This window comes from Aedes aegypti, chromosome 2 (assembly GCF_002204515.2).
Source record: "Aedes aegypti strain LVP_AGWG chromosome 2, AaegL5.0 Primary Assembly, whole genome shotgun sequence".
NCBI lineage: Eukaryota > Metazoa > Arthropoda > Insecta > Diptera > Culicidae > Aedes > Aedes aegypti.
In genome coordinates this window covers 309884209-309899164 of record NC_035108.1, presented here as the reverse complement: position 1 = coordinate 309899164, position 14956 = coordinate 309884209, and the positions used below count along the sequence as shown (strand labels likewise).

The 14956-nt window shown below is 36.5% G+C and overlaps 1 protein-coding gene across 8 annotated transcripts in view; it reads right to left on the bottom strand.

Moving 5' to 3' along the window:
- The window catches only part of LOC5564970 (probable G-protein coupled receptor CG31760), a 267572-nt gene that overhangs the window by 77863 nt on the left and 174753 nt on the right, over positions 1-14956 (bottom strand). The gene's annotated exons all lie outside the window — the stretch shown is intronic.

Sequence of the window (14956 nt, the reverse complement as noted above, 5' to 3'; positions counted from 1 at the left end):
GAAGACCACATCGACGTAAAAGCTCCTCTAGATCTAAGCGACTTTTTACGGCGACAGTGACAAAAAATCGTCGCGAATTCGCTGATGTTTCGCCGCATGCACTGTTTGATGAGCGCATCTAAGCCACAGCGACGCGATTCGCAGCGATTCGCTTCGTGTCAGTCAAGATGGTTCAATAGAAGAGTGCTTGCAGCGACACAACAACGAAATCGCGACGATTATTTGTCGCTGTCACCGTAAAAAGTCGCGTAGATTTCGGGGAGCCTTAAGGGGACTAGCGATTGGAAGCTCGGTACGTGGAACTGTAAATCTCTCAACTTCATCGGGAGCACACGCATACTCGCCAACGTGCTGAAGGACCGCGGATTCGGCATTGTAGCGTTGCAGGAAGTGTGTTGGAAGGGATCAATGGTGCGAACGTTTAGAGGTAACCATACCAGCTACCAGATCTGCGGCAAAACACACGAGCTGGGAACAGCTTTTATTATAGTGATGGGTGATATACAGAGGCGTGGGTGGTGGTCGATCAATGAGAGAATGTGCAAGTTGAGGCTCAAAGGCTGGTTCTTCAACTTCAACATAACAAACGTGCACAGCCATCACTCCAGAAGCACTGATGGTGATAAAGAGGCTTTTTACGCGCAGCTCGAACGCGAGTATGACAGCTGCCTAAATCATGACGTCAAAATCATTATAGTAGATCTAAACGCTCAGGTTGAGCAGGAGGAGGAGTTCAGACCGACTATTGGACAGTTCAGCGCCCACCGGCTGACGAACGAAAACGGCTTACGAAAAATAGATTTCACCGCTTCCAAGAATATGGCCATTCGTAGCACCTACCTCCAGCACAGTCTTTCATACCGATACACCTGGAGATCACCACAGCAGACAAAACTGCGCCCAAAACTCTCCGTCGTTAACAACGAACGGAACCGACGGCCGCCCCGGTATGACCTGTAGCGGCTTAAGCAACTGGATGTCGCAACTGCGAACGCGCAGCACCAAGAGGCTGCATTACCGGAAGAAGGTGAGCTGGATGAAGCTCCTCTCAACGACTGCTGGAGAACAGTGAAGGCAGCCATCAACAATGCAGTTGAAAGCAGCATCGTGGAACAGAGTCGACGGAACGATTGGTTTGACAAGAAATGTAGGCAGATTATGGAGGAGAAGAATGCAGCGCGGGCGGTCATGCTCCTGCAAGGGACCAGGCAGAACGTGGAGAGTTATAGACGGAAACGGCAACAGCAGACCCGCTTCTTTCGGGAGAAAAACCGCCACCTGGAGGGAACGGAGTGCGAGGAGATGGAACAGCTGTGTCGGTCTCGCGAAACACGTAAGTTCTATCAAAAGCTCAACGCATCCCGCAACAGCTTCGTGCCGCGAGCCGAGATGTGCAGGGATAAGGATGGGAGTATTTGGACGGACGAGCGCGAGGTGACCGAAAGGTGGAAGCAGCACTTCGATGAGTACCAGAATGGCACTGAGAGCACAGGTAATGAAGGACGGGACAACGGAGGATATGCCTTCGTCAGTACTGCGGAGGATGCAAACCAACCAGCCCCCACTTTGAGGGAGGTTAAGGATGCCATTCACCGGATCAAGAACAATAAAGCTGCTGGTAAGGATGGTATCGGAGCTGAACTCATAATTATGGGCCCGGAGAGGCTGGTCATTTTTCTGCACCGGCTGATAGGCACAATCTGGGAAACAGAACAGCTACCAGAGGAGTGAAAGGAAGGGGTAATATGCCCCATCTACAAGAAAGGCTACAAGTAACAAGTAGTAATCGAGTTCGTGTGAAGTTATCGAGCCAGCTTCATTGACGGCCGATCGACAACGAACCACATCTTTACTGTACGGTATATCCTCCAAAATGTCGAACTTTCTCAGGGATACGACTGTGATGATTATGTTGTAGGCCTTCAGTCTATTATGCTCAAAACGGATTTTAAGTTTTCATCCGACGTTTCGGACGTTTCCGAAACGTCGGATAAAAACTTAAAATTCGTTTTTGAGCATAATAAACTGAAGGCCATAACCTACAACTCCAAAATGTCGTGAAGCGCATCACCTTTTCATCAATTTCAAAGCGGCATACGATAGTATCAACTGCGTAGAGCTATGGAAATCATGGACGAGAACAGCTTTCCCGGGAAGCTCACGGGACTGATGGTGTGATGGTGTGCAAAATTGTGTAGAGGTTTCAGGCGAACACTCCAGTTCGTTTGGATCCCGCCGGGGACTACGACAAGGTGATGGACTTTCGTGCCTGTTGTTCAATATTGCGCTAGAAGGTGTTATGCGGAGAGTCGGACTTAACAGCTGGGGTACGATTTTTACGAGATCCAGTCAATTTGTTTGCTTCGCGGATGATATGGACATTGTTAGCCGAACGTTTGAAAAGGTGGCAGACCTGTACACCCGCCTGCAACGCGAGGCAGCAAAAGTTGGACTAGTGCTGATGCGTCCAAGACAAAGTACATGCTAGCTGGTGGGACCGAGTGCGACAGGGTTCGCCTAGGTAACAGTGTTACGATAGACGGGGATACGTTCGAGGTGGCCGACGAGTTCGTCTACCTCGGATCCTTGCTGACGGCTGACAATAACGTTAGCCGTGAAATACGGAGATGAATCATCAGTGGAAGTCGGGCCTACTATGGCCTCCACAAAAAGTTGCGGTCAAAAAAGATTCACGCCCGCACCAAATGTACCATGTACGAAACGCTCAGAAGGCCGGTAGTCCTCTACGGGCATGAAACGTGGAAGATGCCTAAGGAGGACTTGCAATCACTTGAAGTCTTCGAAAGTCGAATGCTTAGGACGATCTTTGGCGGTGTACAGGAAAACGGTGTGTGGCGGCGAAGGATAAACCACTAGCTTGCCCAACTCTACGGCGAACCCAGTATCCAGAAGGTGGCCAAAGCTGGAAGGATACGATGGTCAGGGCATGTTGCAAAAATCCGGTTGGTACAAGAAGGCGTAGACCGCAGCGAGCTACGTGGACGGATCAAGTGCGTATCGATTTGGCGAGCGTGAGCCATATATATATATATATATATATATATATATATATATATATATATATATATATATATATATATATATATATATATATATATATATATATATATATATATATATATATATATATATATATATATATATATATATATATATATATATATATATATATATATATATATATATATATATATATATATATATATATATATATATATATATATATATATATATATATATATATACCATTCCATGAAAAACCGATCTAGTGGGTCACCGAATTCCGTGAAAATTTGCTATTTTGTTCCTTATCCGAAATAAAGATACACGTAAATATAAATAAAATTTCACAAAAATTGTGTGACCAAAGGGGCTTCATTGAATATATATATATATATATATATATATATATATATATATATATATATATATATATATATCTATATATATATATATATATAAATATATATATATATATATATATATATATATATATATATATATATATATATATATATATATATATGTTGCTAGCTCATTACTTTCACCAAAATATTTTAAATAAATAAGTTTTTAGTTTTTTTGTTCAATAGATCTTATTCAACTAAGCTGGTTTCAGATATGCGATTCACATTTGAAAATAAACATTTTCCCACAGCTATATGTTAAAATTATTATTGCTCTAAATTTATCTTGACGCTTCCTTAGCTTGATATTTTAATAACACTCAAGAGTAAGTGATTTGGAAACACTGTTAACCCGTATAGGCCAGAGTGAAAGAAAAATATATAAACCGTTCTCCGCTCCGCGATTACTCAACGTATTTCATTTTTTTGTCAGTATACTCGTACACATATCTACTTTCTAAAAGTGCTCAATAGATTTCGGGAATGTTGATGTGGCCGAAGTTATTGTGATGGGTCGCTGGGTCAGGTTGGGTGACAAGGGTTCTATGCTTCTGTGCCCCTGGAGGTAGGTAAATTTCAAGTCACAGATAAGTTCCGGTATCGTTTATAATGTGGCTGCTATATCAATGAGTTTCAGGAAAAACGCATCAGCGTAAACCTTTTGAGAAACGATTGAATTGGATAACCATGTGTCCTGCATTTGATTTATCCTACAAATGATCATTTTCGGGTCTGCATGATGCCTCGAATTTATGATAAAGTGGTTGATTTGTATCTTAACATCTATGTCAAACTTATGGGAACCCAATTTGAAGAACTACTACGTTTGATATCTACTTTTAGAGAACTGAAACGGTATAGTATCCAACAAATATAGAGCCAGTGTTCCAGCCAGTGTAATTTATTATGTTGAATTTCAGATCTTAATGATTTATGAAAATTAACCCTCTAATACCCAACCCCGTATTTAGACGGGTTGCATTTTGGAATTTGGTGTATATTTTCATAGCTCGAAAAGCAAAATGATTTTATTTTTGGCATAAACCTTCACTCATAACACGCAAATCAAAAAAGTTTTTATGACTTTTGAAACTTTTTTGTATTTTTGAAAATTGTTTGAAAAATTGTATTCTTATATAACCTACAAATGCCTGGAGTTTATTTAACGTGCATTATAAAAAAAATCGTACCTTAATGGTATTAAAATAATTTCAAACCTGTTTTTCCGTTAATTATACGGAAAATAAAAATATTTCCAGAAAAATGTAAAAAAATTTATTATTTTTAAAAGTACCGTAAACACTTGATTTTTTATAATTGCCAAAAATCAGTAACTACAAGAGGCTTTGAGAAAAAATGAAAAAGGATAGGGATGTTTGAAAATAAAAATTTTAAAAATCAAAAACCGAAATTCATAAATTTGCCAATAAAAATAAATCATTGCTCAAAACATGTTTGGAACAATTTTAAATAACTAAAAATGATATTTAGATCGAAAATTTAAATCTGGGTATTAGAGGGTTAAAATATGTAACTGCCATTGGAACTAAATGAAGATAAATTGCCATGTCCCGGAAAAATCGCCCTTTCTTACCCGTCTTGATCCGGTGGGTCACTACCGGAATAACTACGGCCACAGGAGTATTACCGATTTCCTTTAGCCACTTCTAGAAATGAGAAATGTGTACCAGTATACTGAGAAAAAATATTAAAGGGTTAAGAATTCGCTGAACGATAAAAGTTTTAAGTTTTTTTTTTTAATTTCTTTATTAGTATCATTCCAAACATTACATTCATTTCTTATATCTAGGTGTTCTGTGTTATTAGACAACACTATCATCCTAATTTGGTAAAACAAAATTAAGATTTTACTAACATTTTGTTAACAATATATTACATTTCATTTGCCGTTGCAGTTCAGATTTTTTACAGGTGAGTTGATTTCACCTGCTTATAAGAGAAAAAAACCGCTTTGAATATACTTAATCTTACTTAACCTAAACATATAACGCATTAATCGTGGCAATAGAAGATTGTAACAATTTTTGCCTGAAACTATTAATTATTTTATTTGACATTTGTTCCAATGTTTCAACATTGGATATTCTATGTAACTCATTGGTACTATATCAATGGGAGGCAGCTTCAGAATTATTTTCAAAATTTTATTTTGAATTCTCTGCAGAGCTTTCTTCCTGGTATTACAACAGCTAGTCCATATTGGTACAGCATACAACATGGCTGGTCTGAAAATTTGTTTGAATATCAAAAGCTTGTTCTTAAGACAAAGTTTTGATTTTCTATTAATAAGGGGATAGAGACATTTTACATAATTATTACATTTGGCTTGAATGCCCTCAATGTGAGTTTTGAAAGTTAAATTCTTATCTAGCATGAGCCCTAGATACTTAACTTCATCTGACCAATTTATTGGAACCCCTCTCATCGTGACAACATGTCTACTTGAAGGTTTCAAATAAAGAGCTTTTGGTTTATGTGGGAATATTATTAGTTGAGTTTTGGAAGCATTAGGAGAAATCTTCCATTTTTGCAAGTATGAAGAAAAAATATCCAAACTTTTTTGCAATCGACTACAGATGACACGCAGGCTTCGTCCTCTGGCGGAGTGGCCTGTGTCATCCGCAAACAAGGATTTTTGACATCCCTGAGGTATATCAGGTAAGTCAGATGTGAAAATATTGTATAATATTGGTCCCAAAATGCTGCCTTGAAGAACACCAGCTCTTACAGGAAGTCTTTCAGATCTGGAGTTCTGATAATTAACCTGAAGTGTACGATTTGACAGATAATTTTGAATTATTCTAACAATGTATGTTGGAAAATTAAAGTTTTTTAATTTTACAATCAAACCTTCATGCCAAACACTGTCGAATGCTTTTTCTATGTCTAGAAGAGCAAGACCAGTAGAATAGCCTTCAGATTTGTTGGAACGGATCAAATTTGTTACACGTAAAAGTTGATGAGTGGTCGAATGTCCATGGCGGAATCCGAACTGTTCATTGGCAAAAATTGAATTTTCGTTGATGTGGGCCATAATTCTGTTCAAAATAACCTTTTCAAAAAGTTTACTGATGGAGGAAAGCAAACTGATTGGACGATAGCTAGAAGCTTCTGCAGGATTTTTGTCTGGTTTTAAAATTGGAACAACCTTAGCATTTTTCCATTTGTCAGGAAAATATGCTAATTGAAAACATTTGTTAAATTTATCAAATGGTAAGCTACTTTCTGGAAGTTTCTTGATGAGGATGTAGATAATTCCATCATCGCCAGGAGCTTTCATATTTTTGATTTTTTAATAATAGTTCTCACTTCTTCTAAATCAGTCTCCCAGGCATTTTCGAAAACGTTCTCTTGATTGAGAATATTTTCGAACTCCTGAGTAACTTCATTTTCAATTGGACTAGTAAGTCCTAAATTAAAATTGTGCGCACTTTCAAACTGCATAGCAAGTTTTTGAGCTTTTTCGCAATTAGTTAGTAATAATTTGTTTTCCTCTTTCAATGCCGGTATTGGCTTCTGAGGTTTTTTCAAGATTTTAGATAATTTCCAAAAGGGCTTAGAGCCAGGATTCAATTGAGAAATTTTATTTTCAAAATTTTTGTTTCTTAATTGAGCAAAACGTTTCTTGATTTCTTTCTGCAAATCCTGCCATATAATTTTCATAGCAGGATCGCGAGTGCGTTGAAATTGCCTTCTCCTCACGTTTTTAAGACGGATCAAGAGGTTAAGATCATCGTCTATAATCACGGATTCAAATTTTACTTCACATTTTGGAATTTCAATGCTCGGGGCTTCAACAATGGAATTTGTTAAAGTTTCAAGAGTATTGTCAATATCAAGTTTTGTTTGTAAAGAAATGTTAACATCAAGATTAGAGTCAACATACGTTTCATATATATTCCAGTCGACTCGTAAATAATTGAAAGTGGAGCTGATAGGATTGAGAATCTCTTCTTGGGATATTTGAAATGTAACAGAGACATGATCAGAATCAAAATCAGCATGAGTAATCAGTTGGCTACATAAATGACTAGAGTCGGTTAAGACCAAATCAATCGTAGATGGATTTCTAGAAAAGGAAAAACATGTAGGGCTATCAGGGTATTGAATTGAGAAATATCCTGAAAAGCACTCATCAAATAAAATTCTGCCGTTGGAATTACTTTGAGAATTATTCCATGACCGATGTTTGGCATTAAAGTCACCAATGACAAAAAATTTGGACTGATTGCGAGTCAATTTTCGCAAGTCAGTTTGGAGCAAATTAACTTGCTGTCCAGAGCATTGAAAAGGCAAATAGGCAGCTATGAAAGCATATTTACCAAACTGTGTTTCAACAGAAACACCTAAAGTTTCAAAAACTTTAGTTTCAAATGACGAAAACAGTTGATGTTTTATACGCCTATGAATGATGATTGCAACTCCCCCACATTCCTCATCAAGTCGATCATTACGATAAACAAAAAAGTTAGGATCTCTTTTGAGTTTAGATCCAGGTTTTAAATACGTTTCGGTAATAACTGCTATATGCACGTTATTAACTGTAAGAAAATTAAACAGCTCGTCCTCTTTACCATTCAGAGAACGAGCATTCCAATTTAAAATATTTAAATTATTATTTGAATCCATTAGAAAAACGTAATCCAACAACAATTCGATTTGTAAATTTTACACCGACTTGGACTGCTTCAGTCATTGTGGTGGCTTTGAACATTGCATCAATCATTAGATTCAATTGTTCAGTTAGAAAATTGAAATCAGAGGCAGACATGTCACTTGAAGTGGGTACATTATCTGATGATATCCCATTAGAATTTACGGTAGGCGAAGAAGCGGAGTTACCTGTGGTGGTAGGGTTTTTTTTCCATTTGATTTGAAAGATGAGAATCTAGTATTTTTGCTTTCACTTAGGCCTATAAAGGTTAAATTGTTAAAGATCCACCACATTGATTAAACCTGTTTTATATAGTCAAAAAACCGGGTGAAATTTTTACGTTGGTTGGTTTGACTTTATTAACGAGATTTTTAGCCCTGGGCTAGTTCATCTCGGGACCAACGGCTTTACTTCCCTTCCGAAGGAAGTCGTCACTATTACTTTTTACGTCATAAGTGACTATGTCGGGGATGGGATTTGATCCCAGGTCCTCGGCGTGAGAGGCGAGTGTTCTAACCACTACACCAGGTCCGTCCCCTAAATTTTTTTTTACGTAACAAAATAGCATAACTGAAGAATTTTTGACTAATGGTTCTCTAAAACTACCACAAATTGCTATGCCATATAAGTTGTTTAGTCAAATAAGTTTATTTGACAACACTGTATCCAAAAATTTATATTTTTGTTGTTTACTTAATATATATTTTTTAAATGCTCACTTGCATTTTTCTGAATGTCAAATACTGTTGTCAAAAATAAATTCGAGTGAAATAATTCTTTTCTAACGTTACGTCCCCACTGGAACAGAGCCTGCTTCTCAGATTTCCCATGAGCACTTTCTCAGGTTTCAACTAAGAGCTTACATTGCCGATTATCAATTTTTGCATGTGTCACAGGTACGAAGATACTAGTTTTTGCCCGCACGCTAACATGAAAGTATCCATTAATGGGTAAAATGGTGGCTAGAAATGTGGCTTAACTCATAAAAAGAGTAAAGTCGGTTTACTCATTAAGCTGGGTAAGCTGTTCAGCACAAGACAAGTAAAAATTTCTGCGCAAGAAATGGTCTAGAAATTTTCTATAGTGAGCTCCATTTGAATTGACATTTCTCTTCAACTGCGTACTGCAATCAAATAAAAATGCCTTTCTTGAGCATTTCGTGCAAGAAATTCCCCACGCATCGAGATAGGTGATTACTTTTCTGTTGAAGTGCATACTTCGCTTTAAAGAGTATTCGCTTTGAATTTCAAATAATGGGTATTTATTACTCTTGGTCGATAGAATCGTAATGGGTACTAAAACCCCATTATGAGCAATGCTACAGATTGAGGCTTAAACAACTTATATTATGGTAAATAGCAGTAAAAATTAAAAAAAAAGGAAAAATTAAAGATTATGCAATTTACTACATTTATTTATTGTATTTTATGTTATCGATTTCATTGTTATATCTCATCTACACAAATATCCGCATTGGTTTTTACACGAGCTTTTCGATCTGCTCCAAAGCACCTTTCCGGATACCGGATGTTGAGCGAAATGTTAATGTCATTGGAAAATACCCTTTTTCTGACAACTTCATACTGGCTTTAAAAATGGGTACAAGAAACCCATATAATGGGTACTTTCATCTTAGCGTGTAGAAGTCGTGTTCATTACACTGAATGAAAGAAGAATGATTTTTTGTATCAATAGTAGCAAGTCCGTGATGTCATTGGTTTTATTTTTGCGATGTTAGCGTTTGTCTCATATCTCAATAACAATAAATTTGAATATCGTTAGATATTTTGTGTAGTTTTGAATTCAATTATATTGCTTTCATCCAAAATTTCATATTTATACACTAATTTGAATAATCATTCCCGGGCAATGTTGAGACCAGTCGCTTCAGAACCCACAACGAATGTTAAACTTATTCGGGCCACGTTTCATATCGCATCTCATTCCAAGGGCCACAAACGAGGCGACAAAAGAGTTGGAAAAATCCAATTACTATTCTCATTCGCAATTCCACCTGATGATGGGAGCCGGTTCCATATTTCCGGTTGATAAAGATGGCCATTTTTGAAAGTTTCCTTAAGCTAAATTGTACTGTTCTGCTTTTATAAAGAATAGTTCGATTTATAGTGAAATAGTTTATATTAGGTATTTTTTTTAAAATAGAGGATTATTGGTTTTTTATTTGAGGAAAACATAGTTCTTCAATAACCAAATTTGTTGTTGAGAACAATGGAGATGGTTCACCAGTCGCATTTTGATTTGAGCTTTGCACCGACCGTTTTACTGGATTATCAGTAGGGTGGGGCCCAGATAGCCGTAGCGGTAAATGCGCAGCTATTCAACATGACCATGCTGAGGGTCGTGAGTTCGAATCCCACTGGTCGAGGATCTTTTCGTAAAGGAAATTTTCTCGATTCCCAGGGCATAGAGTATCTTCGTACCTGCCACACGATATACACATGCAAAAATGGTCAATCGGCAAAGAAAGCTCTCAGGTAATAACTGTGGAAGTGCTCATAAGAACACTAATCTGAGAAGCAGGCTTTGTCCCAATTGGGACATAACGCCAGAAAGAAGAAGAAGAAGAAGAAGTAGGGTGAAACCTACTTCTGATCAGCTAAGATTATGCACATAATCAAAATAGCTGCTTTCCTGAACAGTGCCTGTCTGAAATTGTCTACCCTAACGTCATCGTTAGCCTTTGCGCATAAGCCGCCGTCCTTCCGAGTAGTAGGTAATCTCTAGGAGAGACTGAGGCGACTTCCTGATCAGTGTATTGCAACACATTTATTGTTACTTACGTAGGAGGTTTTTTGTAGCAAAATATGTTATAATTTTGGCTGGTTAGTACTAAAAGCAACAAAATTTCCTCTACATTAAACAAACTTTAAACAAAATATGTTGTAATTTACCCAAATATATAATCTTCTTCTTCTTCTTGGCATTAACGTCCTCACTGGGACAGAGCCTGCTTCTCAGCTTAGTGTTCTTATGAGCACTTTCACAGTTATTGACTGAGAGATTTCTTTGCCAAAGTTGCCTTTTTTGCATTCGTATATCGTATGGCAGGTACGATGATACTCTACGCCCAGGAAAGTCAAAGAAATTTCCATTCCGAAAAGATCCTGGACTGACCGTTAATTGATCCCAGACACCTTCAGCATGGCTTTGCTTTGTAGCCGTGGACTGTAACCGCTCGGCTATGGAAGGCCCCTATATGATTCTACCCCATTACCCCGAATCCAATTACCCCGAATGCCATTAACCCTAACGCCATTATCCCGAATTCCAAAACCCCAAACGACCCATCACCCCGAATGACATTACCCCGAATTCCAATATCATGGGGAAGTGTCATCAATATCATCATGTCAAGATAATTGTGAATTCGGGGTAAAAGCATTTGGGGTGATGGAATTCGGGGTAATGGTCCATTCGGGGTGATGGGATTCGGGGAAATGGCATTCGGGGTAATGGGGTAGAATCCCCTATATAGATAATCCAATATGTTATAAATTAAACAAAAATATAACTTATTGCATTATCTTCCATAACTGACTTGTAACTGATATCTGACTTAAACTGACCATTAATAAGCAATTGCTCCCAGAATCTTTATAACAAATTTTGTTGTACTCAAACTTAAAGCAGCTTTTGTCATTAAAAGGGTCTATTAAAAATAACACAATTTTTCAAATTTAATTAGACTTGATCCATTTTTTTGACTGTATGATGTAGAGTCAAGTGAATGAAAATGTTCTATTCAACGATTTATCTACAAAGATCTCATATTTCTAAGAGAATAGAAGTTTCCAAATTAAATTTTATTGCACCTCAAATATGATGTCTGTATTTAGGTGACCCTGTATCTTTCAAATAAAATTATAATAACAAGAAACACATTTAAAATGTGGGAACTTTAAGTTTTTTTTACTCATTCAAAGCTTCAAGTTCTGAACATATGATATGATTTTTTGAAATATACGCAGAGTTATAAAGATTTTTTTATAGTATCTAATGGAGTTCCAGCTCTGACACTGTTTTTCTTGTAGACAAATTTATGTACCGTAAAACGGGGTAGCTTTGATAGTTTTTTCGAAGAAAACTTGAATATTTAGGTATGCTGTTTCAAAGAATTATAATGTATATTTTTAAAACAAGTACTGGTATCCTAACCATCGATTGCAGTTGATAGATTGCCAAAAGATTTATTCTGAATGGATATATTATTTTTCATATAATCGAAAGTCGGTTTTCTGTTTTGGGGTAACTTTGATAATGGAGTATAAATCGTACAAAATTGAATCAATTACAGAACATTTATAGGGCGTTGCATACCTCTAGGCGTTTAAAGCTATATGGAGATTTCTGTCTTAGATCCCAAAAATTGTCCCAGTTTGTAAAATTGATTTTCGCTAAGAGATTTGAGGCCGAATTTATGTTCTACTACAACTTGGCTATCAAGGATAAGCGATGAACTCATTATGACTTCATAAAATAGTGATCGTAGAACAGATTGTTTGTGAGCGTTTCAAAAATTGTAAAACGTCATATTTTTTTAATATTTGCATATAAATCCTCAAATGTGCTTGATTCTAAAGAAAATAGCTTTCACATGAAGTGTTATATCAATACTCTTTACTATTGCATTCTTTTTTCTAAACTGATTAACAGAAACTTTGTTATTTCGTTAAGTATGTCGTGGGTCTCGTTTTATCAAAGTTACCCGCATTATCAAAGTTACCCCGTTTTACGGTACTACTATAAAATTACTTACAAGGGAAGGTCACGATGGTGTTACACGGGGTTTTCAACCGGACTATTTTTATTAGATTCTACATGTCGAAATATGAAAAACCCCAAAGCCTTTCGAGTGATGGACCAGTGGTGTAGCCAGGAGGGGCTCTGAAAGGGGTAATTTTGTACGAATATAATATTATTTAGTTAATTGAAAATTTGACAAAAAGATTTTTCTCAGTATTTATTATGATAGTAGCGAACATAATTAACATTAATGAATGCTCATAATGTATTTTTATGCCATAGGCGTAACTAGGATAGGGTCATCTTGACATACTTTTCCAGTAAAACCGAGTTGATTTTTGTGTTCATCTTCCGTTCACTTCATAGTTTCCTAATATCTATAATAGGACCCGAGATAAACTTAATGTTTTTTTTTCAGTAGTGTAGTTAGAAGAGTTTGGAAAGGGGCCAGTTGAATAATGAAGAATATATGGAGATGCAAATAGTACTGACAAGATATAGGGGAAGTGGTGGTAAAATGAACAGGGGTGGTAAAATGAACACCGTGCCTTTTACCGAGAAAAAACTAATTTCGATGAATTTTTATCACGCACGGACGATTTAGAGCATACATCTGAGTGTTCGAGTTGATACGTAGGTCAATTGAAGTGAAAATATCAACGATAACTAAGATTTTAGAAAACCACTTTGAAAATTAGAACTGACGTAACTTTTAGCTCGGAAGACTTGAGGTGAATATCGTTATGATATGATGTCAAATCTGATACCTTTAGAATTCTTTTTGAATGAGTTACAATCATGAATGGATGTTTTTTCAGTGGGACGATGACAATTTTCAGAAATATTTGGTTTGCTCACGTTTTTTGCATGGTGTTCGTTTTACCATCAACCGCTGTTCATTTTCCCCACATGGTGCAGGTAAAATGAACATTTGCATCACTTTTTGATAGCGATAAAAATATGTGAAAATTAATCTATTTTAGTCTGAATCTATGTCGCTGCTATAGATTACATCCCTTTTTTATGTTTTGCGATAGAACTATACAAATTTCTCGTTTTTCTCTCAGAAACAAGATGATTTCCTTAAGGTGTTCATTTTACCACCCCTTCCCCTACTGCCAAGAAAATCCTCCGAGGTCATAAATTGGACTGTTTTCCAGATTGCAGATATGTTTAGAAGTGCAAAGTTTGTTGTCCGCAACACTTATTGTAAATGTAAATGTAAATTTGTTTGCATCGTTTCACTGGTCAATATCTCTTTATTCAGCGTCCTTTACATTTTCCCAAGGCTATTTTGTTCTAACCTCCGGATTCCAGAGATTGCTTCCGTTTTCTTCTCTTGTCTACCTATTCCCTAAATCACCATCAATATGTTCTTTCTCTTGATACATTTTTTTCTGAATAGAGAAGGTCACGATGGTGTAACATATGGTGTAACTTTACTGTTTTTCAGAATCGTATAATCAGAAAGGGCTTGCTTCCAGTCACTGGTAAGAATAAAAAAAAAATCATCAGAATAGATTGAAAGAACTCAATTAATAATAAAAACAGAGGAAAAACTAGGGTAAGCTCCGAGGTTTTTGACGAGCCTAGTTTGTCCAGTTTGGGAAAATGCAAAGTATTCTGGAGAGAGATAATGACTAGTGTTATTGTGCAAACAGTCAGTTATCGGTTAACCATTTTACTCTACATAAAAACTGTTGTGGAAGAATAAAAATTTGTAATATTTTGTTTGTTTTAGTGTTTTGTAAAAGCATTATATATTTTTACCGACCTTAACACCCGAACGTATCACCAGTTTCTTCCAAAAGCGTTACGTAATTTTAGGATAAATAAAACCATTTTACTTTTGTTTGGCACTGTGAGTGACGTAAGTTTTCAGGCAATACAATTGTATCTTATTTTGTTATACTTTTAATTTTGTTATTTTGTTTTAACTAAAATTAACATGCATACAAACAGTATACATTAGTTCTATACCAGGTGCAAGGAAAAAAACAGAAACAAAACTGAAAATAGGTAAAGTTGCAAAATGTTTTATAATTGCACTATTGAAAAAAATGCATGTCTTCTATGGAAGAAATAAGAG